The sequence below is a fragment of the Vulpes lagopus genome, chromosome 4, assembly GCF_018345385.1.
Source record: "Vulpes lagopus strain Blue_001 chromosome 4, ASM1834538v1, whole genome shotgun sequence".
Lineage (NCBI taxonomy): Eukaryota > Metazoa > Chordata > Mammalia > Carnivora > Canidae > Vulpes > Vulpes lagopus.
The window spans coordinates 106,747,735-106,770,928 of record NC_054827.1 but is presented as its reverse complement, the minus strand read 5'-3'; the positions used below and the strand labels follow the sequence as shown (position 1 = coordinate 106,770,928).

The 23,194-nt window shown below is 38.3% G+C and overlaps 1 long non-coding RNA gene across 1 annotated transcript; it reads left to right on the top strand.

Moving 5' to 3' along the window:
- The first annotated feature begins 15,540 nt into the window (after window positions 1-15,540).
- On the top strand, window positions 15,541-22,141 carry LOC121488644. Its single transcript, XR_005987193.1, has 3 exons — window positions 15,541-15,671; window positions 15,951-16,063; window positions 21,358-22,141. It is a non-coding gene; the product is annotated as an uncharacterized LOC121488644 (long non-coding RNA).
- Window positions 22,142-23,194: the final 1,053 nt, after the last annotated feature.

Here is a 23,194-nt window from a genome sequence, read left to right as displayed (position 1 = left end):
GTATATTTAAGAATTATTAGAGCACTTAGAAAGATTCTATGTATCCACTGGGGTCGTCTTTAGAGACCAGAGCTGACCCATGGCCAAAGATTGACTGTCAGACTCTGAAGCAGAAAAATAAGAAGAGAAAGGTAAAGTTGGGGAGAAGGTGGGTAGTGTTTGTCAAGATGCTGTTGTGTAGCAGGAGGCTTTGCTTATAATTTCTCATGTGATTTTTGTGATGCTTTGAGTTATGTTTTTTTATTCTCCATTCACAACGGAGGAAACTGAGTCTCACAGACACTAAATAACTTGTCCAACATCACATAGTAACTGCTGCAACAAAGAACTGACATCATTCTCACTAGAGCAAAGTATTTTAATAAAGACCAGAGAGCGGCGGCTGGGTGGTTCTGTCAGTTCAGCGTCTTCCTTCAGTTCAGGTCATGATCCTAGGGCCCTGGGATCAAGCCCCGCATGGGGCTCCCTGCTCAGCGGGGAGGCTGCTTCTCCCTCTCTCTCTCTCTCTCTGCCACTTCCCCTGCTTGTGCTCTCAGTCTCTCAAGTAAATAAATATAATATTAAAAAAACTAAAGACAAGAGATAAGAAATGTGGAGTCAGAGTTTCCCCAAACCCTGAATCCTGAGCTGCTGCCTCTTACCCCTCTTCCTCCTCCCATTATATGGTATTTGCACCCTTGCTGTAGCACACCCTTGGTCTAACTGGTTGTACTGGATTTTTATTGACAACATAGTCACTCTCGGACCAGCATTTCCTGGGATCTCCTTTGCTGTTTTGTTCCAAGTTTAAGCTGGGCTCAAAGAGGAACTTCTCATGTACTGGAAGGTAGAGGGAAAGCAGTTGCTCTTATTCTCTGAATGTCTTCATCTGGTTAAGTATGGCTAGCAGAATGATGCTGAGGGGACCAGAATGATCTGGAGGTCCTGGCTTATCCTTGCTCCCTACTATTCTGCATCAAGCTCATCTTCCTGACTGCTGATGCTGCTGACTAGCAGTCATCCTGGGCTTCCCACCTGATACTTAGTGGTGGATCTGCAGATGTCATTGCTTCCCAAACCTTCCCCAGAAGCTTCCCCTTTCCTGGCCTCTGAAAACCTGTTCCTGTTCTGACTGTCTACCCACACCAGAGCTTCAGGCAGGCTGGTTAGTGACCTTTCCTCTCACTCTCCAGCTTCTCTATCATGTCTTCATTTCCATCAGTAACTCCACAATTGTGAAGGTCAGAGTTCTGTAACCAATCCCTAATCTTACAGCACTCAGAGTGTCTCTGCTTTCCTAACTGAATCTACTGATTGATACTATTACAGGGACCTATGCATTTCCTCGTCTCTTCTAGTTCTTCATGGGGGGAGGAACTCTGTTATTCCACACAATGCCCTGCTTTGTTCCTAGCATGCAGATGCTCAATATATAAGTGTTAAATTTTCAATTTTTTATTAAAGTATACCTTGAAGTACAATATCTTATCAGTTTCAGGTGTACATCAGAGTGATTCAATATTTGCATATGTTATGAAATGATCCTCATGATAAATCTAGTTACCATCTGTCACCATACAGGGTTATTACAATATTATTGACTATATTCCCTATGCTCTACATTACATTTTCATGACTTCTTTAATAACTTGGAGTTTTTACCTCTTAATCCCCTTCACCTAATTTATCTGCCTCTCCCTTAAACCTTCCTCACTTTGGTACCAACAGTTTGCTGTGTTTTTTAGATTCCACATATACATGAACTACTATGGTATTTGTCTTTCTCTGTCTGATTTAGCTCACTTAACATAATGCCCTGAAGTTCTATCCATGTGGTTGCAAATGGGAAGGTCTTATTCTTTTTCATGGTGGAGCAATATTCCACTGCGTATATATACCACATCTTCTTTATCCACTCATCTGTTGATGGACACTTGGGTTGCTCCCATATCTTGGCTGTTGTAAATCATGCTGCAGTGAATACATGGGTGAATATATCTTTTTGAATTTATGTTTCCATTTTTTTTCATATACATAATCAGAAGGGGAAAAAAGTCTTCTTTGAAGAACTAGTGAAGCTCCTCCATTGAATTTAAGATATGAAGAAAGTCCTTCTCCAAAACTGGAAAGTTTTATTCTTTAGCTCTGGCTTAATCACACCTGTGAGATTATTGTTTATAACACCAGAAATTCTATATCCTGGGATTTCTCATGTTCTTTGAGTCTGGCAAGAAATTCTAAGAGTTACTATATTCCTTGGAACTTCTGGGGTAATTGCAGGATAGGGTGGAATAATGATGGTGTTTTGGGTTAGAAGATGTTGGTTGGGGTCTCAAGACTATAACTTGCTGGCAGCATGACTTTAGGCAGAGGTTTCTTTAAATTTCAGTTAAGGATTAGAAACACCTAGTTTATAGTTTTGATGTGAGGCTCAAAAAGTAAACATGAAAATTTTATGTAAAAATGTTACATACACTAGTTACTAATTTACCTATATGGGTATTAGGTAAGTATGTGAAGCACTTTGGAGTCAGTGAGTTATATAACTAGTTAATTACTACTATATATTTTTGGGAATCAAAATACAGTTATTAATAATTACTAACTTGATACTTACTTGTCTGTAGGTCTTCACAGAATGGGGTATGCCGTCACACACCATCAAGAGCCCTGTTCTCTGTTCCCACTGAGTTGATTTGACATGTACTTATTTCATTACACAGTTTTTGCCCAGAATCATGAAGGTAGTCAGAGTACAATTTCTCCCTTTTGGATATTGGAACAGTTTCTCATTTAAAGCAAGTTATAGGTATTTTAGGGCTCCGATCTGCCATGTTATTATTTGTATTCTTTTTGTCCCCTTTTGTTTTCTGTTCCTTTGTAATTAAAAAAAAGATTTATTATTGATCTGAGAGAGAGAGAGAGAAAAGATAGAGAGAGAGCATGCAAGTGAGGGGGCAGAGGGGGACTGAGAGAGAGAGAGAGAGAGAGAGAGAGAGAGAGAAAATCTCAAGCCTACTCTGTGCTGAGTGTAGAGCTCATTGTGGGCCTCTATCCCATGACCCATGAGATCATGACCTGAGCTGAAATCAAGAATCAGATCCTTAACTGGCTGAGTACCCTAGGTGCCCCTTCCTCTATATTTTTTTCATGCTTTCCTATAGGCTACTTAAAAATATTTAGATTTGATTTACTTATAATATTTTTGAACATATCTCTTTGCACAGTTTTCTTACTAATTCCTCTAGGTATTACCACATATCTATCTATCTATACCATATATTCCATTTAGATCCCTTTATTTCCTCATTTTTAAAATAAAATTGTCTTAAGTACTTTATATACATTGTGCATATATATGTATTCCATCTTGTTATAATATAAATTACATAAAAATAAAATATTATTAAAGGCATTCATGTGATGAGGATAACCTTTTATGTTTACTTTTATTTATGGCAGCTCCAGGCAGCTTACATTATTGTTATCTTTCTGTTGGAAAGCTTCTATGAGTCATTTTTTAAGAGTAAGTGGGCCACCAATAAATTCTCTTAGTTTTCCTTGTCTGAGAATGTCTTTCCTCCCATTTTGTCCCTGAAGGATTGTGTTGCCAGATCTAGAATTCGGGGTTGACAAGACTTTTCTTTATGCATCTGCAAGAATGTAGTGCCACATTATCTGGCCTCTATGGTTTCAGGGGAGAAATTCACTGTCATTTGAATTGGTGTTTCATTATGCATAATGTGTCTCTTCTATTTGGTTATTATTATTTTTAAATATTTTATTTACTTATTTCATATATAGAGAGAAGAGCATAAGCAGGCAGAGAAGCAGACAGAGGAAGAAGGAGAAGCAGCTTCCAGCTGAGCAGAGAGCCTGATGTGGGGCTTGATCCCAGGACCCTGAGATCATGATCTGAGCCCAAGGCAGAAGATTAACCAATGAGCCCCTCAGTTGCCTCTGTCTGGTTCTTTTTAAGATTTTTTTCCTTGTCTTTAACTTTAAGAAATTTAATTATATTGTGTCTTTGTGTGAATTTATTCATGTGAATTTATCCTATGTGAACTTCATGTAGCTTCTTGAATCTGTATGTTTATGCCTTTTGCAATTTTGAAACATTTGCAGTCACAATTTTTTTGAACATTATTTCAATCCTACAGTTCTTCTTCTGGAACTCCAATGATACAAATATTCAGTTTTTTTTTCTTTGTTATTGTCCCAGAGATCCCTGAGGCTGAGTTCATTTTTTCAGTCTATTTTCCCTCTGTTCAGAGTAGGTACATTCTATCGATCTGTTTGCCAGTTCATGGATTCTATTCTCTGTTATCTTCACTCTACTATTAAGTCCATTCAGATAATTTTAAATTTTGGTTATTTTATTTTTTCAGTGATATCATTTCCCTGTTTGATTCCTTTTTATGATTCTCATGTCTGCTGAGATTGGCTGTTTTGCTTTTTTTTCCAGGAGTATTTATAATTGATTGTTTATAATTGATTGTCATAAAACACTTTTATGACAGCTGCTTTAAAATCCTTTGATAATCCTAACATCTGATTTATCTCAATGTTCGTATCAGCTGATTGTCTTTTTTAATTCACATCGTCATTTTCTTGGTTTCTTGTACAAGTAAATGCCTTATTTTATTCTGGGCACTTTGGTGATCATGTTGGGAGATGCTTGATCCTATTTAAATCTTCTTTTTTAGCCAGCAGTGGCCTTGTTTAGGTTTACTGTTTTAAGTTCTAGCCTATTTTCATAAGCTTTATTTCCAATGACATGTTAGTGTTCAGAAACCTTACAATGTTGTCTCCTCCTCCTTTTCTTCTTCCTCCTCCCTCCTCTTCCTCTCATCCTTTGTCTTCTTCTCCCCTTTCTCCTTTTCCTTCTTCTTCTTTCTCTCCTTCTTCTTTTCTTGGCATTGATGGGACTTCTAACTCAATCCCAGCTGGTGACATGTACAGGGCAGAAAGACATTTCCCTGAATTACCTGAATCACTGGACCACCTTTTGTGTATATACATGTGTTTGTGGGGAGAGGGCAGAAACCATTGGACCTGAGTGTCCTGTGTCACTGGGTGGAGATCAGGGAGATGCAGGCTTCCATGCTGATGCTGCTGTCAGCAGATTGATCTGCTCACCAGTTCCTGGTCGTGGGTGGGAATTGGGATGGCTTGGAATTCGCTGCTCTGGTTCATGTGACTCAGACCACTTGTTGGTTTAGAGAGAGATGGAGAAGGGCCTCTCTTTACCAGTCCTTTCACTAGACAAAGAAGACTTTGTTTAGTTTCACTTTGTCCCTAGTAGTTCTGGGTTGTGATCTTTCCAGAGCCCATAGGAGGGTGTATTTGGGACACAAGGCCATAACCCAGTGAACTAACCACATTTTTGTTCCTCATTCTTAGGATTGTTAGTCCATCTTCTTCCTTCCAGGTTTCAAAGTCCTTTTTTTTTTATTGTCTGCTGAATAATTTCCTGGGTATTAAGTTGAAGTGAGAACAGGGAAACTGTCTATGTTATCTTTTTTCCAGAACTGAAGTCTATCCAATGTATATCTTTGATAGGAAACATTTTTTAAAGGTTTTATTTATTTCTTCATGAGAGACACAGGGAGAGAGGCAGAGACATAGGCAGAAAGAGAAGCAAGCTCCCTGTGGGGAGTCTGATGTGGGACTGAATCCCAGGACCCCAGGCTCATGCCCTGAGCCAAAGGCAGACACTCAACCACTGAGCCATCCAGGTGTCCCTAATAAGAAACATTTTTAATAAGAAAAAATGTTCATGTAATGTAATAAGTGAATTTTTAATGTTTGAAACAGTATGTATGATAGGGACCCATTTTAAAAGATGCAGGTTCTACTTAACAAATTTGCATAGAGAAAAAAACAAATATGCATAGAAAGTAGTTCAAAGAAATATATAACAAAATCATAGCTTTTTAAAAGTAATAGTATTACTGATAATTTTTATTGTCTTCATGTTTGTGTGGATTTTAAGATAATTTCTATACTGAACATTTACTGATTTTTATAATCCAAAAAGAAAAATTAGGTCTTACCACTTAGCTGGTCTTTGAAAAAAATTATATTGAAGGGAAAATGAAACACAATCATAGGGGATAGGGTTCTAATTTTGACAAGAGCAGGCTAGGGGTATGTAATACTCTTGTGGTTTTTAAATCCTTAAATAACTATTAAAGAGGAATTGCACTTGTAATACGCTTCTCCCAAAGGTAAAATTTCAGGAGGACCAGAAATTATAGTAAGGGACATTTTGGCTTAATTTAACAGAGAACTTCTGTGAAAGAAATTTTGTTTAACAATGGCATGATCACTTGTCCAGTGTACTATGGAGAGAATGTTCTGTGATAGGAAGGTCCTTCAAGGTGATGGGATCTCTTTTCTGCCCAGAGCATCCCTGACATTCTAATTATCTAGTATAACACGTGAGAATGCTTGACTGCAACTTAGCTGTTGATTGGAAACCACATTTGTCTTGTTTGGAGAAAGCTAACATTTAAGAGAGTGAACATTTAATATTATGGCCTTCCTATTTATCTTTCCTTTGAAAGGACCATATGTTTCTTTGATTCTTTCCTGGTGCCGCTCATGCAAATCTGATCTATATTTTGCAGGTGAAGAATGGTAGAAAAACCTTTTTTTTTTCACCTTCTCCTAATTGTGAAATAAGAAAAAAAAAAAAAAAACCTGCTTAGAACATCTTGCTCCTGTCTGTCCAAATCTTTGTCATTTTGGAAACTAGATGAGGAGTTTTTCCCTGAACCTTTTTCTTTGTATTTACTAGGTTTAAGTAACTTATGAAGGTAGACTAAATTTCAGAGGTGTGGAAGAGAGGTAGGGCAGTGGGACTGGAGATAGCCCTTCATGGGAGGGCAGGAGCCCCAAGTCCAAATGCTTGTGCTTCTTTCTTGTATGCCACTGAGATTCCTACCTGAATTTATCCTCAGCCATGCTCCTGGGAGATAATCCAGCACATGGGCCATTCAGTAGGTGTTTGCTGAAATAGCAAATACATACATGGCCCTGTAAAATACTGTGGTTATCTATGCTAACAGTTTATGAATCTCTTGCAGTGAACCTGAGAGTCCAGTAGATTGTTTCAGGATCCTTTGTAAAGAGAGCAAAGAGGTTGCAGAGAGAGGTTTGGATATAGTGTTTTGCCTAAAGTGACACACAGGCAGAACCATGTGGCGGAGCATCAGCTTTGGAGAACTGTGCAGAGCATCACAGAGCTTTAACAACTCAGCCTGGAAGAGTTTTCCATTCTGTGTCTGAGCAATTTAAAATATCTCCTTTAAGAGCTAAACAGAGCCAAGACTACATTTCAATATCAATAGAAAAAGCCACAGGCCTCAGTGCAAAGCATGAAAGAAGCTTTGACTGCATAGACTGCATCAAATAAAAATATTGAGTGTACTTTAGAAACACATGCACCTTAAAATCTTTTCGTTTTCATGATGAATTTAAAGAGCTCTTTCTGCCTGCTGGGAGCTCCAAGAGCTAGAGCCAGCATCCTCATAGTTGTGGTGAAGAGGCCTAACGAGAAATGTAGAAGGTCCCTGACTGTCTTCCCAAGGCTACTGGCCCTTTCTCTGCCTCAGTCCTCTTGGGATCCAGCTGCATTCCGTCTTTTGTTTCTACAAGCTTTACCCTCCTCTTTGTTTTCCTGAAGGCCTTTAAAACTTTTCGTTGATGTAAAATCAACCTGATAAATTTTCACAAAGTGAATTTTGATAAATTTCACAAACTCATCTGTGTAATCCATACCCAGACCCAGAGAGAGGGTTTACTAGGACCAGCGTGGCACTCACTGGGGCCCCTCCCAGTTTCTCTGCTATATGCTGGATTGACTTTTAGCACAAAACATTTGTTTTCCCAGTTTTTGAACTTGGTATAATTAGAATTATACAGTAGAAATAGTTTCCTGTGTGACTTCTTTTGCTCATTATGTTTGTGAGATTCATCTATGTCATGGCGTGTCATTGTGTAGCACATGACTGCATGGAATGCAATGGCAGAGATATGTCGAGGTTTATCTAACATCCTGCTGTGGATGCACGTTTGGGTTGCTTCCAGTCTGAGGCTATCATGAATAAAGTAGCCGTGAATATTCCTGGATGTGTCTTTCAGTGAAAGGTTGAGTATATACATCTAGGAATGGAATTTCTAGGTCCTGGAGGATGTAGCTTGAATAATCCTACTAAAAAGTTTCCAAAGTGAACTGATTTGCATTCTCATCAGCAATGTATGAAAGTTCCTGCGGCCTCACATCATTGGCAACTCTTGGCATAATTTCTCTTTCATTGTAGCCATTGTGGTGTGTATGAAATACTATTGCCTTGTGCTTTTAGTTGGTATCTCCCTGATGGCTAATAAACATGGGTCCTTTTTACTTTTATTTTTTGGCCACTTGGATATTGTCTTTTGTGAATCACCTAAGTTTCATTGTCCTCCCTCTTTTTCTTCTCTGAGGTCATCTGCCTTTTAAAAAATTGTTTTATTGTAGTTCTTTTTATTTTCTGGAGAAGAGTCCTTCATATATAACCCATACATTTTGATATATGCAAATAGATGCATTTTAGTAGTCTCTCTGTCTCTGTGGCTTGCTTTTCACTCTCATGATAGCATGTTATAAACATAAATTCTTAGTCCAATGTATCATTTTTTCTATGTTTAGAGGGGTTTTTTTTGATATCATATTTAGGAATATTTACCTACCACACATAGACTTATTTTCCTAGGTCTTCCTCTTAAAGTTCTGTTGTTTTTATTTTACATTTAGGCATACAATATATCTAGAGTTGATGTTGTTTATAGTATTATGTGGGGTTCAGGGTTGACTTTGTCCCTACGGCTATCAATTCATGCAGTATGTACATACCTTGTGGAGGAAAGACCACCTTATTCCCAGAGCATGGAGGTATGCCTTTTGTGCTAAGTCAGGTGACCATCTAGAGCTGTGCTGGTTCACAGAAACTCTGTTTTCTTTCATTATTCTATTTGTCTCCCTCCAGTTGTTTTGAAGAAATAAAATATCACAGAGACACTTAAAAATCTCGTGTTTCCTTATTAAACCTATTTTCTACTCTTTCTTTCCAGAGATATCCATGATCCTGAGTTCCTTCAAATAGGTGTTGATATTTTTGCCACTCTTGTATGTATCCATAAAGGCATATAATATTATTATCTCTGAAATTTTTCTAAGTGGTATCATGTGGGCCATATCCTTTTGTGACCATATAATGTTTTGAGATATATTCATGTTGATAGATGAAGCTTTTATCCATTTAAATTTTAAATTCTATATGTATTGTAATGAGTAAACATGGCATTGATTTATTGTTTATCTTTTTCTTTCTAATGAATAATTGCTGTGTTTTAACATTTTTTTAATTATTAGTGATTATTAGTGAAAATTCTCCTTCTGCATCTCCTTATGTTTACATGAGCTTTTTCCAGGGTAGATATCTAGAAGTGGAACTGTTGGGCTGAAAAGCATCTGTACCCTCAATTTTTCCAGATAGTTCCAAGTGCTCTCCAAATAGATGCACCAATTTATGCTTCCTCAGCCTGGTATAGAGGCTCCATCAGCTTGCTATGCCCATGGAGACAGTGGGACTTTCCATTGTCACATCCTCACCAACACTTGTTTTTGTTAGATGTTTAAATTTTTCTGCTCTGATTTGTGTGAAATGAGATCCTGTTACTGTTTCAAATTGCATTTCCTCTGGAAGAGTAAGTGAAGCAAGTTTTTAAATATATACTGATGACTTGAGTTGTCTCTTTCGATTGTGAGTTTATATGTGGTTTTTACTCTCCTGTTAGGCTGTTCATCTTATCAATTTGTAAGTGTTAAAGAACAAAGGCTCATGTTGAATGATAAATTTAGCAGTATTCAGAAGCACTTTGGTTTGAAAACTCTAGCGGAGAAACAGAACAAGGATTCTTTCAGACATGATTACGTCCTTTTATAGTAGTAGTCTTGTCTATGAAGTTTTTTTTTTTTTTTTGCCTTGTTTTGTTTTGTTTGTATTTGTTTTTAGTTTAATTACTGTATCTTTAATTTCAAAGATTTAGAATTATTTCTAATAATCTTTTTAAAATCTGTGTTTGATTAGTAATTTGTTTGCTAATGGATATAATACCTTCATTTGTCTCTGGGAGCATACTAAAATTAACTTATTTTAAACTCTTTGGTAGATGGTTTTACAACATTGGTGGCACTTTGAAATTTGTTCATTTTCATTAGTTGTTTCTGTTAGACATGTTATCTTGTATATCTTGTGCATTTTATAATTCTGATGTGTTGACTCATTCTGAGTAGCAGGGATACTGGGTTTTCTTTTGTATGTTGTCTTCCCCTCTTAGATGTTCCCCCATCCCCCATCATCCCTTCCTTTAGAAAGGAAGGATAGGGGAACCTGGGCTCAGTAGGTTGAATTTTTCTTGACTCTTGTTTCTGCTCAGGTCCTGATCTCATGGTCCTCTGATGGATCTTGGTTTCAGGCTCTGCACTCAGCTTGGAGTCTGCATGTCCCTCTCCCTCCACCTCTGCTCCTCCCTTCACTCACTTACTCACTTTCTCCCTCTCTCTCTCAAGTAAATTAATAAAATATTTTTTTAAAAAAGGAAGGAAAGGTAAGTTATTTCAGTAGGAGGGACATTTCAATAAGACAGTTACCAAGAACCCATGGTAATTAGGAAAGAGACACAAATTTATAGAACTTAACGGGAAAAACAAACCTCTTCATAGTTTGGGGTTAATGTAAACATTTGTAGTGCCAGGGGAATTTAGAATCTCTCCTGATTTTTTTAGTGAACATTTAGTAGTTATCAAATAAGGTAGAATATGAAAATAAGGTGATTATCATGTTGTAAGAATTTACAAATATGTAACACTGCTCTATTCAACTCCCCCAACCACCTGCTTATACCATCCTTCTTCTTCCCTGTGGAAGAAATAGGCAATCGGATTTTTTTTTCTTTTTCTTTCTTTCTTTCTTTCTTTCTTTCTTTCTTTCTTTCTTTCTTTCTTTCTTTCTTTCTTTCTTTCTTTTTTATGCTGACCCATGAGGAATCAAGTCCTGTGCAATAGGTTGGGAAGAGGATTTGGAATCCACCACACTGCATCTGACTCTGTTTGCCGTTTACTGACTTTTTACCTCAGACAATAACTTCGAACCTACAGTAGGGTTTTTCAAGAGGAGCAGAAACACCAAACAGCATATGAGGATTGTAGAAGATAACATTTGCAGAGCACTTGGAGAAGTGTTTGATACCCAGGTGAACAATAAATGTTACCTTTCTTACCAATAACCACCCCTTGTGGGGCCATTCATTCAATTTCTCTAGGTCCTTTTATCTGTAAAAGTGGGAATAATGTCTAAATTACAATCTGATGTCAGGGTTAAATGAAATAATCAAATCCATAGAAGTGCTTTGAAAGTGGAAAATGATTGAAATATAAGAGAAACTTACCGTGCTTTGTTTTCCTCATGGTATACATCACCCCCGAATTCACTGATGCATATATTTTTATTGTCTTTTTCCAAGAGTGCAAGAGCTTTATTTATTGTTAGATCCTGAGAGCCTCTTGGCACATAGTGTGTACAATAAAAATTTGTAGAATGGATGAATAGTAAATGATTTCTTTCCTGGTATTGCTATTGTAAAATTGAATTATTTCCACTCTAGTTTTATAGTGATAACTCCACTCTTCCTCCTACTCAGAGCCTCACAATCTATGATCTCTTTCTGCCTGTGTTTGATTCATTAATTTCTGTATTCATTCAATATGCATTAAGTGAATGTATTAGATGAACAAGATTTCCCTAACTTCTTCTCTACTCCTGTGAGGTCAACACTTCTGGGATGCTTTCTTAACATTAAGCGATCACAAAGGCATTGAAATCCAGGCTGCTTATCTCATCACGACTTACTATCTACCTGCACATGAACTTGAGCAGGGAATTAAATATGGCAACTTTAACACTTAACTGCACAAGAAAGGCATTGTGATCTGTTGATTTGAGTAGATATATTTGCTCTTTCATTTGTTTCCAGTTCTATTGTTATCAGTTCTGAGCAATTTCCAATTCTAGGCTTTCACTTATTTGCAGAGTCTTCTGCTGACTCAGGGACTTTTGTGATAATTACATCAAATGTTATCCCAGCCTGTAACCAAGAGCCTTTTTAATCACCATTATAATTCTTATATTGAATATTACTTAAAGAAAATTTTATCTTTTATCTGAAAGAAAAAGCAACCTCATAAATATTTAACCTCTTGGGAACATTGTCCATGTTAAAGAAGATAGTGTTGTGTGTTAATAGACTTACTGTGGAATCTGTACTCATTTCCTCTTGGAGAGAAAAATAATTAAATTTAAAAAACCCATAAAAATTGCCTTTAACTCCAGGACTACTCACTGTTCTCCAAGCATAACATGACATTTTCTACTTCCATAATATTGCCTTGCTTTATTATTTGTGCAAGCAATTCCCTTAGCCTCAAAATGTTCTTTTCCGTTATCTTACTATAGGTTCTCTACCAGCCTTTCATAGCTGAACTTAAACATCACGTTCTCCATAAAAATTTCTTCAGTGCTTTAAAAGGAATTATTCCCTCCTTCCCTCATGATTATATAGCTGTTCCAATAATCCAAAAAAATGTTTTTCATCAAAGAATCTTTTCTAGGCCAGAATATATAGGGAATACATCTTGACTAAACACATACACTTCAACCACAGCATTACGTGTCTCCAAGGCACTCATAGTAGCTGTGCTCATAAGACTACTATTTGAAAGTTGATAATCATGGGGATTTATTTTCAAGGCACCTTGCTGGTGATTAGTGTTGTCCCTGTCATTCTCAAAAATGTCCAAGATTGGAGGTGCACTATATGGTACCATTACTAATGCATGAGCCTTTAACATAACTGTATATTGTTTAATTGGTTGGCTGCTTATCTTAGAGTTAGAAGTTAGGGTATTTCATATTTTTTCTCGGTGTGAGATTTTCATGACTAACTGAGCTTTAACCATCCTGGGTGGTACAGTCAAGCCCCTTCTTTAGCATTGTCAGTGAGTCAAGCCCATAGCTATGGATACATCAGCATCCTTGGTGGATGCTCTCTAGACTCTGAACAACCACATAGACTCAATTTCCTCAGCTATGAAAAAAACAAAACAAAACAAAACAAAACAAAACAATAAAGGCCAGCTCTCAAGGCTGTTGGTAGTATTTAATGAGATAAAATGCAAATGAAAGACAAACTTGTGAACAGAGAAATGCTATCTGGATGTGTGGGCTACTGACAGAAGTCCAGAATGTTCTGGTGAGTTCATGCCCTTCTCTTGACCTCAGTGTAATTTCTGCTTAAGTACACATTTTTAGAATGATCAAACTTTAACTTTGCTACCTGCTTCCTTGAGAGAAGGATGAGCAATGTCAGTATGGTCATGTGAGAAAAAATGGTTTTTAGATTCAGAGAATGTTCTAGGGAAATGGACACAATTATGAGGGCTGGGAAACGGTGGGGATGGAGAGCCAGTTGGGGCTGCTGCTCTATCTGGAGGGAAGGCACACTGGGGGCTGTGCCATGACTCTCACTCTACTGGCAAGGAGGAGTTGCTTGCTGGCTCACACAATGATGCACGTGGATTGGTACCCTGGGTGGCTAAGGCCCAGGTGGACCTGGAGCCCGCCCACTTGGCTTTTTAAGAAGACTTCCTCACCCAACCATGGATGGACTCTGTACCCTGGACAAAAGCTGCCTCTGAACCTTTAATTACTGAGGGTTATTTTTCTCTCTGGGAAGAAACATAGAACTCCCAGCTTAATCATCTCTTTGGCAGGTAGGGCACAAGCTTTTCCATTAATTAATCTTTAATGTCATTAATTGGCTGTCTGTGTGGTGACAGGGAAAGGAGTAAACACTGTTGCAAATCAATTAAATTCTCATCTGAACCAGCATTTAGTTTTCAGGGTGAATAAAAACAATTACAAGCCTTTCAGTAACTGGACTTCCGGTGCCTGGCTGATAAGATTATTGAAGCAAAAAAAAAAAAATCAGACAATGATCTCTGTTGCAGATGTGTTAATTGAAGGTTTTCTTTGCCACCAGCGCCTCCTTTTGAAATTGGCTCATTGATTTCTTTTTTGCCTCTATGGTCTATTTAAATCAAAATCTCTATCCCATGCAGACTTATTGATGAGCCATTTGGTTGGGGTCACCTGTTCTCCCAACACCTATGGTAGAGACTCAGTATGGTACAGAATAGTAGTCCCCATAGTGGGGCTCCTGGGAGGCTGGGACAGCATTTTCTGGAGACTGTTAGAAATGCAAAACTGTAGGCCTCAGCCCAAGCTAGTGGATCAGAATCTCAGGGGCTGGGGCCATGATTTGTGTTTTAATTTATGTGGGAACTGCTGGTATAAAGCAAGGCTGTTTCTACTTCTTTTGAGCAGGAGGTATTGTTCACTTTCCCCACTCAGGGGATTTACTTGATGTGGGGAAATATAAGAGGTGACTTGTTTTAATGGGGTGACTCTACTTGTCTCCTTGATAAAAATGTTGTGAGAAGTAAATTGCTTTTTCTTGACCTCAAATGCCCCTGTAACATTTGGCCTTGAGCAGCTTCTGACTTCTGGTAGTGGAAATGGCCACTGCAATTTGTTCAATTTCTGATGTTGCTCCTAGTTTACTGAGGCAAAGAATTAGGGCCAGGGAGGTGGCTTTGAAGGAGAGAGGAGACAGAGGACAAGCTACCCCACATGAAGGAGAAAATTCTCCCATTTTGAAAATGGCCCTCTGCTGAGGGACAGAGGGTTGAGTGTTGACCTTGGAAAATTGTTAATACTTCCAGGTCTACATGAGAGGTCGTAAAGATGCTGAGAATGGCACCTTGCCAATTCAAGGTGGAGAATAGAAAGGAACAGAGCATTTGCACAATGGCTAGGAGGAATGAACAACTCTCTCTGGATGATCCATGTCACCTTGGTCAAGTCCTTCTGGAAAGGAACAGACAGAAAGCCCAACAGAACCAACTCTTCTGTCAAGTGAGGAAAACAAGACTCAGAGTTCATCCCACTGCTCTGACTGGCTTTCCTCAAATCCTCTTCTAGGCTTGCTGAGCTGTGCTAACATTTATATTTTTGCAAACATCCCAGGACCCAAAGCCAACATCGCATTTGCAACTGGAAAGCAGTGACCCTTAGCCAATAGGACTATTTCAGGCAGGAACAAGAGCCACATAGTTCTCTTGATTAGAGGTGGATAATGGGGACCTTTGGGCATTAGAACTAATTTCATTGTTTATCTATTCCTTTGTAATTTAGGAAGCCAAAGACTGCAAGGGTGGAGTGTGAAGGATTATGTGATAGATTGTTGAATGGGATAAATTAGCAGCAAATGAGAACAGGTCATCTTGAATGGCCTCCTTATATACTGCTAAATTTAGGATATTAAATTTTCCTTCTTCTCCCTCCCCTTTTCTCCCTTTCTTCTCCCTCCTCTTCCGCCTTCTTTTTTAATTGCTAAAGTTTTCATGGATACAAACAGATGAAGATAAGGCCTCTACACGACCACCTGCCAGGAAAACAGATTACTCTTGCCTTATATTGGCATAGTTCGCAAATATTTCATCATAGAACATAGCAGCCCACTTAAAGGTACGTATCCTGGGGAAGATCTGTTCATTAAATATGGGAAAATCAGATTTATTTTATGAAAGCTCATATATCTTAGAGTTCTCACTTGGAGAGCACCATGTTCAATGAAATGTGTAAATGTCAGAAAGGTGTTCTCACAGTCCCGTGGTTGTTAATGGCACTCTGAAGCTGATGTGATCCCTACAATAACTAGTTGTATATTATACCCTTATAGTAAGTAGTTGTTGGGTGAAGTCTCTACTCAAGATGGAGTATACTCTTTCTTTTTTTTTTTTTAAGATGGGGTAAGATGGGGACTTGAGTGGGAAAGCTTTCATTGGCTGAGAGTAATTCCTGGGAGAATCCACACTTCAGCTGACATCGGGAAATATACCTTGGCAATATACCCGGGGGTAAGTTCAACTCAGTCTTAAGGAGGGTATCTTGGTGCTGCACCCCAACATAATCACAGTCCCCCTCCACTGCTTGGATCCATTTGCTGGATGTAAATTCAGCCTATCTGGGAACAGCTTTTATAGGATTCTGGTTGATCTCCTTTTGTGGGGAAATTTATGAGGGTAACATTAATGGGACAAATTAAAGCCCCCACTGCTACCCTTGTGCTAGGGGCCACAGCTAATACTCCTCATCTTCCTCCTGCATGGCACATTGGGACTCCCCTCGTGCCCTTTTAGCATCTCTTCCATCATGGCCTACCTGATGAGGTGACCTAGACATTCATCCCTAAGGGGTCTGAGCCATGATCACTATGTTATTCACAGGCCATGAATGTTTCTTTTGCCCACTTAGCGTTACAGTTGGGCAGGAGATCATCAAAGACTCCAGTGGATCGACTAAGATTTTCAGCATACTTCCTCCTATCCCCATTGTGTAATGGAGATAGTCCAACATCCTCCTGAAGATCAGAGTCAGTTATTCCTTCAGCATAATGAACTTTCCTTGCATTATGCTGATCTCTCTAGACAAGGAACCTGAAGTGGGCAGCAGCTGGGGCTAATAGTTTAATGGGACTCTCACTGTATCTCCTGGTGGAAGCATCCTCCCTATGGGAATCAAATCCTCTAGACTCATGAGCTACATTTGTGTGGATGAAAGAGAAAAACTCAAGTAGCTTACTGACAGTGAAAGGAAAGCTTCTACTTTTACTCCTTATTTCTCAGATTTATGGATTCTGCCTATTGGGGCACAGAACCATACCATGGATTTAGGGCATATTAGGGGGTGTTGGATGGTGGTACTCATCTTCCAGTGTATCATCTTCAAGCCAGTGCCTCAGTTGTGTTTTCAGAGGGTTGTCCTATGGGTCCTTTATGTGGCAGTTTCTAGGTGGTGTAGTGTACAATGTACAGATCCTCTAGTTTCATATCAACTGCCTCACCTACTTCGTTGTAAGGGTCTCATGAAATGTTGATGAAGATCTTGAATCAGTAAGTCAAACATTTTTTTAACCCATCATGTATTGGTGCTACTAGAGCCTGCAGTCAGAAAGGCAAGCGTATATTCAGAATATGTGTCAATTTCAGTTAGCATGAATGAAAGAATTTCAACCCTCTTTGGAGCTCCACTGTAATTATAATTAGTTCTTGAGCCTGATCCTCAGCCTTTTCTGCCACCTGGCTACAGGAGATGTGCCTTTTTTTCCCTCATTGCTGCCAAGGAGGCCTTCTGTCTTCCATTCTTTGTCTTAAATTAGTAATCACCATCAGCCTTTCCTTGTCTTTCTTTGATTCGTTAAGAGCCCCAGCAACAATCATCAAATTTCATTGTGTTTATAATTGCTGTCTCTCCCGAAATCCTCAAACCCCTGTGATATTGTACTTTACCTTACTTTTACCATGCACACAAGTACATTTGCTTCTGTCTGCAATCTATCCCAGTTCTCCCACAGTGAAGATTTTAAGTCACCTGGTGACAATGTGCAAAGAGACTACTAGTTCCAACCTACCCCCAAATGATTTACCCTTATTCCTTGCCAGCAAGCAAGCACTATAACTCCAAAAATCCCATTTTAGTTTCTGCTTCCTAGAACTCATCCTGGCACCAATGCCATATATTGGCTTCCTTGGGAAAGTCTTCTCCGAGGCTCTGAAATGGATATTTGTGTGAGTTGGTTTATTGGATAATTTGCTAAGGAATATTACTTGTGAAGGGAGTGAGGGACATAGGACCAGGAAGGAGAAGTTGAATTGCATTGTAGGTGCAACAGGTAATTTTCCAGATTACCAGGAGATTACTGCTAGGCAGCCCAAAGCAGCAGATGCCTAGTAATCTTCCCTAGGAATTCTTTCCTTTTCATCTTCTTGAGATGCATATTTTATACAGATTATAAGTTATAGATATGTATCTGTCATTAGCTCTTCTGTATAAGGATAGATGGGTGTCTGTGTGTGTATGTACATCTGCTCCTATTTACGTAAACATCGAGCCACCTTTTGGATTTCACATCAAGTAGAAGCAAAGCACTTTGGATTGGAGTTTTTCTATTTGCTTGTGTTTGCTTGTGGGGGAAGCCTCTCTAAGTTAATTATGCTTGCTTTTCCAAGAGAATAATATGCTCTCAGTCTGGGATAATTAGGCAGTCTAATTAACCTTTAAAAAAAAGCAAAACATAGCTTTATAGTAGCTATATCCCCTTCATTAGGTTAGTTTGGCTCATCTTAACTGGCATAGTTAATATTGCTGATTTGCATATCTTTTCCCCTGGTATTTAGCACCATAACTTGTAATGAAAACACATTTTAGAGCACACTAGAGATTGAGTTAATGGAATTGGCTATATCACAAGCAGAGATTCTTCCAATGGCTATAGCTCCATCTTCATATTTACTGCAAGGCACTTAAAGGTGCAATTTAAAGTGGGAAAGCTTTTTGAGTAATCATTTTTTTAAATAATTAGCTTAGGAATAATTTGGAAACTATCTCTTGCAGCACTTTAATAATGTAAAGTAAGCTATTTCTGGAAATGTTAATGGAAAGTAAGCTCCTTGGAGATTGCAGAGTTAAAAGATCCATAAGAATGGCTATTAATTATGGCCCAAAGCCCTCTTTCTGTTATTAGGCAACACAATTATAAAGCAAGATATTGCAGCATTCAAAATTCATAGTACCTTTCCCATTAGACACGGAGATAATCTAAGCCAGTTTGTAATTCAGGCAGTGGTAAGAGCAGACCTGTCATAAATGGAAGGACTTTTATCTCTACCCTTGCTGTATTGGCATGCAATTTCCTTTGGCTTAATGAGGGGGCATGCAACAAATATTTAGAATTAAATTAGCAAATATACCCTATTCAAGAATTCCAGTATTAAAATACTAAAATTACACACTTCTCAGGACATACTTTTTCTTCTAGTATATCAAAGAAAAGCACACATTTCACAGGATCAGTGCAGAAATGCCTGTAAACTCTTGGATGTGTATCTGTCCACTTGTTTTTGATTTATTTATTTATTTATTTATTTATTTATTTATTTATTTATTTATTTTAGAGGGAGCGGGCATAAACAGGAGAGGCAGAGAGAGAGAGAGAGAGAGAGAGAGAGAGAGAGAATCCTAGCAGACTTTATGCTGAGTGCAGAACCCCATGTGGGGCTCAATCTTATGACCCTGAGATCATGACCTGAGCTGAAATCAAGAGTTGGCCACTAATTGAGCCACCCAGGTGCCCCAGTATCTGCCCTCTTGGAAGTGTTCTCAGCCTCAGGCCTCAACCCTCATCTTTCCCCATCCCCCACCTTCCCTGGTCTGTACAATCATCTTCTCCTTGAACAGAGTTCTGGGAACATTTGGGATGTGTCTCAAATGTGCCCAATAGGTTTTGTCTTTTCATTTCCATCTCCTGTACAACCAAACTAGTGATAAAACATCAGTTTCCAGAAATCTGATGGATTCACCAGCCATAGGCTACTCCCACATTTTCCTTGGCTTAAAAGCAGGAGTATATTCTGCTTGTGGCTGCAGGGTGTTTTTGACCTCCATCTCTCTGCATCTTGCTTTTGACCAATCATTGGAATCACAGGTAGTATCTAACAAGGTTATTTTTATACAGTGCTCCCTGCCTAAGTGGGCCTTGCTCATTTCAAAGAAACGCTCCAAGTGATCTGCTAAAGCTTTAACATTCTGCAGGAAAAATATATTACAGTTTGTAATAGAGAGCCTGTAACAAATGTAAGACAGCTGTGAAGGCAGAAAAGAGAAAGGGTCTGACAACAGCTTTTAGACTGTTCTGCTTATCTATACCTCCAACTGATTTAAAACAAAAGAATTGTAAATCCTTCTTCTGTACACACTTCTATCTGATATTTGTCTTCTCAATAGGTGAGCTTTTTAAAGAAGAAGACTCCTTTGCAATCAACGATATTTGTTCTCCCTTTTTTTACTTAGTGGCCCAAACTCCAGAGCATAAATGAATTAGAGATTTGTTATTAATTGAGAGAAGTTTTAGTAATTTGCCAACAACAGAGGCATTGCCTAATCTCATTGCGGACATGCCAATGGCTATACATGTGTGAAATTAAGTCAGTTGAGCCTGAGTCCTGCCAGCCTATCTATTTTTATCTTTAGACGATGTTCTCTGTCATACAATCCATTAATGGCTGCTATCGAAGGTTTACTGTAATATACAGGACACTGGCAGTGTCCCTTTGATAGCTCTTCAAATGTTCCAGGAGCTGGGATCAGAAAGTCAGATTTAATAGCTTACAAAATTTATCCCAAGCGAGTGAACTCTGAGTGAAACTTGACGGGATGAGCACTGGGTGTTTTTCTGTATGTTGGTAAATTGAACACCAATAAAAATTAATTTAAAAAAAAGAAAAAAAAAGAAAAAACAAACAAACAAACAAACTTGTAATCTTGGCTGAGGAGAATGGATGTGTTACTGACGGACTCAGATTTTGCTGGAAAAGAGGCTTTAAGATGTCACACCAGGAGCTGTTTCAGCACCTGCTGCTGAAGCACCTGTCAATGTGCTCTGTGCATTAGAATGAAGAGTGATTCAGGACAGAAATAAAAGGTGAAAAACTGAAAATGTCAGTCCCTCAATCACCACCAAGAATTGGTTAATAGGAGAGCCCTTCTTAACTGTCTTTTTCTGTTGTTTGAAAATAAGTAGGTACTATCTTGCTGTTGTTTGAATAAAGGAAAAAACATTGGGTAGAGAAAAAAAAACACCTAAAAATATCAGTTGTTGATAATAAAGGTGCACATTTACATATTCAACCATGCAGCACACATATATTTAGTGTCTACTACCTCCTAGGTGCTGAAGATCCTATAGTGAGTAAGACACATAGGTCTCAACTTTCGAGGAGTTTAGAGACTACTGTGAAAGAAAAGCAGTAAAGAACTGAATGTAATAAATATGTAAGATAATTTAAAGTACCCGGTAGATGCTAATTGAATGATTGTTAGCTAAAGAAATCGAAATGATAAGATGCTATTAAACAAGGAGAACTTGATATGATCTAGCATATCAGAGGCTGAGTGGGGAAACACATCATTCATAGCAATGTCCTGTCTACAGGAGTAGGGTGCTGCTCCTAAGGCATGCTTTCTTCATTTCACATGCATTTATGGAGCACCAACTGTAACATGAAAACAAATAAGGAAAAGTTGTGGATTGCTGAAGAGGCCTTGATTAGCTTCAGGAACCTTCCTCTCACAAATGTTTCCATTCTTTGTTCAGGTGGGATTGAAAATACTCAGGAGTTCCATTAAAAACTGGCACAGACAATCGGCTTTGCATATCCAAGAAGAGTATGCTCTGGTTCTTGTCTTCCAGGAGTGAAGCCAGCTATGCAGATGCATAACTGCAAGAATACCTTGTGAGAGCTGCACACAGGAGATTCAGGAAGAATGGGACACTCTCAGAGATTACCACTATGGAAACCGATTTTATTTGTACATGTTGTCACAACCAAGGAAACAATCATGCCTATTTGGATAGTATTATAAATGCTCATTGCACCCTGCTCATCATGAAATTGTGTGTATTAAAATGGAAGCCTAATTTGTCTTATGTAGTGTATCAGAGGTCTTTTATAGTAACCATAATCAACAGTATCATGAAGTGTTCACTCATGCCCTCAAGGCAGTGAAGAACTAATAGCCCATACTTGAGAATCCTGATCTTTCTCCACAAGAAGTTGGTAGTGCAGGATATCTGTGAATCAAGATAGAGTCTTCTCTAAACACTTGGGACAAGAGCATAACTGAAATCCCACAATCCATACACTGAATTATGGAAAAGTTGTATATCGCACTAACAAATTTGACATATATGTCTTCACCATGATAAAACATGTGTACAGGTATGTTTTTATTTGCCTCAAAGTCAACAAACTATCAAAAAACTGAACTCCATTGTTGCATGTGTTTGGGTGTTGTTTTGAAGAGCCAGTGGTGTTTACATAAGCAATTGTTTTATTGTGCAAAATGTCCCTCTGCAAACTTGCACAGTTGTGTATACTGCAATAATTCAAAAAGACCTCTGAAATAAAGAATTGAAACCAAAGAGAAGCAAGAAATTGGATACTCAGCACTATTGGGAAATGATAATTCATTTCATTCATTTTATTAGGGCCCATTGTATTTATTTTTAAAGAATATTTTATTTATTTATTTTGAGAGTCAGATAAATAAAATAGTGGGGAGAGAGGCAAAAGGAGAGAGAGAATCTCGAGCAGACTCCCCATTGAACACAGAGCCTGATGCAGAGCTTGATCTCAGGACCCTGAGATCATGATCTAAACCAAAATCAAGAGTCAGATGCTTAACCAACTGAGCCACTCAGGCACCCCAGTTCCCATTGTATTTCTATCTGTGGAGACAGATGAGACAAGTAATTTTGTCTTTCCTCTTACCCATGGTTCTTCCCTATTAAATCTTTTCCACACCCCAAAGCAGTCCATCTCTAACCTAAGAAGTGACATAACCTAAAAATTCTACAGATTTTGAATGCAGTTCTTCTTGTCTGGGCATGGGGCAAGAGATGTGGAAAAGCATTTTCCTGGGCCCAAACGGTGCTGGTATATGAGCAAGCTAATTAGGGTTATGAGTCTATCTATGCAAATACTATATACCATATCCAAAGTGACAGAAGTGTCTATGTATTTTGAATGAATATAATTTTGGGGGTGTTTGTAATATGTGCATCCCTCTAAAGAATATACTACAGAACATGGGGACCCTCTTGCCTGATCTAAGGGGGTACTATCTGATCAAACACTACTCCCAAGGCAATTGAGTGCTATCATCATCAAGAAAATTGAAAAATATCAGGGTAATCAAAATTCGGTGTATACTTGTATACTGTATATTCTTATTTATAATCTAGTAATTGAGTAGTGTATTTTTAGAAGTGTCCAATTCTTTTCGAATCACTCTGTATAAGGAATAGTCTAGTCCCAAATATGCAGTGATGCCTATGGGAAGATAGGATGGTTTTTCAGGGGACATGACCATTGGATGATTCCTTTTTTTTTTCCTTTTAAGATTTTCCTTATTTATTTGAGAGAGAGAGA